This window comes from Austrofundulus limnaeus, unplaced genomic scaffold (genome assembly GCF_001266775.1).
Source record: "Austrofundulus limnaeus strain Quisiro unplaced genomic scaffold, Austrofundulus_limnaeus-1.0 Scaffold257, whole genome shotgun sequence".
NCBI classification, from domain to species: domain Eukaryota; kingdom Metazoa; phylum Chordata; class Actinopteri; order Cyprinodontiformes; family Rivulidae; genus Austrofundulus; species Austrofundulus limnaeus.
The window spans coordinates 296,529-299,665 of NW_013952659.1; the positions used below are offsets into that span (position 1 = coordinate 296,529).

General features: G+C 45.1%; 1 protein-coding gene across 4 annotated transcripts in view; it reads left to right on the forward strand.

The window, feature by feature from the left end:
* LOC106526078 (tensin) overlaps window positions 1-3,137 on the forward strand; it is a 201,182-nt gene that overhangs the window by 50,079 nt on the left and 147,966 nt on the right. The window lies entirely within an intron of this gene.

Below are 3,137 nucleotides of genomic sequence, written 5' to 3' on the forward strand. Positions count from 1 at the left end.
CCCCCCCCCCCCCCCCCAGCTTTTTAAGCTGTTGGCAGAACAAAAATTCATGCACACCAATGTTACAACAAAAGCTTTTATTTATTTCTCACAAGTTTGTTTGTTGATTTGAATGTGGGCAAATTTATATCTTTCAAAAATGACAAACCCGTTGTTTTAGAGAGCTCGTATTTCTCCTAAATGTTCCTAAAGTGATCGTTCAGATGGGCTTTGGTGGAAAGGTTATGAACGGTTAATATCTCACCTGTTGTAGATGACTCTTAATGACCTCAGTTCAAGAGTTCTGATCAACTGACAAGCAGGATACGAGCAGCCAAAATGAGCTTCCTTTGTAGGGTGGCCAGGCTCAGCTTCAGAGATTGGGTGAGGAGCTCCGTCACCCGGGGTGAGCTCTTAGTAAGGCTGCTGCTCCTCTGCATTGAAAAGAGTCAGTTGAGGTGGTTTGGACACTTTATTTGGAAGCCACCTGGGTTGTCTGGTAAGACATCTCAATCATGCTACTCTGAGTACTAAACTAAACTAGGTTACGCAAGTGACTTAAAGTTCTCATTCAGTGTATTCATTTTGATGTCTCACTCTGGGAAATGGAGACTCTCGTATTGCCAGACAGGTATTCCAGTGAGGATGCAGAGAACTTATAGAATCAAGGAAGAACAAGTGGTGAGGACGAACTCACTGCTGCACATACTGTACGTCCTGAATGGAGACCCCTAAAATAGGGTCCAGGACACATCCAGACCCAAAGTGGGCACATAAGCCCACAGTTACATGAAGGCCCTGGCTTGTATAGGACAATGCAATCGCCCCCAAAATCCAGTGGAAGGACCGCTGTTGCGTTGTGATGAGCTTGCCCCTATGAGGTTTTGCTCTGGGGAGGAGTTTCCGTTTTCCTGAGCAGGCAAAATTGGACTTCATCCTCTGTTTTCTTAGCCTCACACCGCTGCTGCATGGAGGCCAGAACAGAGCCAAAGATGCTCTCAGACACGATCATCGGGTCCAAATTGTCCTTTTTTTTCCTTGATCTGACAGGTTGGTCAGGTTGAGTCACCTTGCCCTTTTCTGTAACACTACCATCCTCACTGATTTTCCTGTGGCGTTGACCACACAATGCTGCATACGCAGTCAGTGAATGTGGTGCAGTGGTAGGACAGTTGTCTTGGGACCAGAAAGTCACAGGTTCAATCCCATGCCAAGCCCACATGTTGTGGGGTCTTTGAGCAAGACACTTAGTCCCTAAGCTCCTTGGGTGCCCGCTGCTTTACTTGGGTGTATCTCAGGTGTGATGGGTCAAATGCAGAGCACTAATGTCATCATTGTGTAGGAACATGCATTGATCACAATACATACAGTAACACATTGTTATTACTATCACAGTGATTTCATCTCACACTTTATGGTCTGGCTTGATTGCCATGACCTTGCACAGCTCAGTTTGGTGTGCTGAGAACATGGAGGACACATTAGCTGCGTTTCCATTGACCATGAAAATGCGCAAATTAGAATTTCGAAAATAAATCTCCTCAATGGAAACACGTCAATTTCGAAAAAATAAATATTTTTTCGACAAAATGTTTTTGCACTAGGATGAGGTGGTATTTCGGCCGTATCAAAATTGGTGTTTTTCGCGAAACTTCAATGGAAACACTTTTTTCGCATCACGGGAGTCACCTGATCAACAACCAGCTGTTTCTACTGGCGAAAAAGATGATAACGAAGAAGAAGATAACAGGAAGTAGAAGTAGTAGTAATATCACAGAAGTAGTAAAAGAAAGTTTTAAACTCACCGACTACATTTTTCCAAAAACGCAGCATACGTGGCCACTCCCAAGTATAAGGGGCTTATTGCTGGAAAGCCTCGATAAAAGAAGCCAACGTCTCCTCTGATGATGAGCGCTAGTGTCGTGGTAGCAATATGCTATGTGTTTACATCCATTGCCGCCATGTTTGTAATGACTTATTGCGAGAACAAACGTATTCACGCGTGACTTTAATAGCATTTCTTACTTAATGGAAACACCGCAGTTGCAAAACTGTGTTTTGTTGACATTAACAGAATATCGGAAAAAAAAATTTGCGCACACTTGCAATGGAAACGCAGCTACTGACTGTTTTAACAGCAACAGTTGCAGCTCTGTAGACCCTTTCAGTTAAGGCTGGCTGGAAGCAGTCCACCTTCGACGGCTGTGCAGGGGTTCTGGAAGTCGTCAGCAGCCATGGGCGCAGGTGGGGTGCCTCCATTGACTACATTGGGGGGCATGTGGTGCATGCCAAGCTTCTCCATGCTCTCAAAGTCCAGAGAGCCAGAGAGGAGGCTCCATGAATTTGAGTCTTCCCACTGAACAGGTGGTCCAACCTGCAGACTGCGTCCTCGTCCAGCAGCTCTGGGAAAACAGGGAGCTGTTTTGCCATCTTAGTGGCCTGTGACAGTGTCTTCCCTTCGTAATGGGATCTGGTGATTGCTGTTACTACTTCAGGACATGTGATGTTGAGTCTAGATGCAGCGCGTTTGCAGAGTCTGCATGTCCATACAGATAACAAGAAGCTCTCTCCTCCTCATCCTGGGGGACCTATGAAGTGCAAGGCTTTACAGCCCATGTGCTTATGATGAGGATTTCATCATCATAATTTTCGGACACGAGGAGATTACCTCGTCCTCTTTCTCATAGTCCAGCTCCAGAATGTCCTCAGCAGGTGGGAGCCTCAGTTGACTGTAGCAACTTGGTCCGGCATCCACATTTTATTCCCACTTGTCGTTGCCAGGCGGCAGCCTGCTCGTCAACGCAAATGGGTCCCTGCCAGAGAGGCTAGCTTGGTCTGCTAGCTGCTTTGGAGGCTCTTCGTGGTAAAATGGAACCGTTTGTAGACAAGCCCGGGACATCGATCATGAGGTGGGCATGTTCCAGCCCAAAGCATGTCAAGTACACAAAATTTTATTCCTTCAAAGGAAGACGCAGGCAGGCGAATCCCATAGTGAGACATCGAAATGAATGCTATGAGTGAGAGCTTCTAATTACTTTTAAAAAATGGTTTAATTAATTTTTCAATTAAGCACATTGTCAGGTATTGTAATATACAGTATATATTAGCTCGGTATATAATGCTATATTTAAAAGCTCTAGATCTAATGGGATATATAT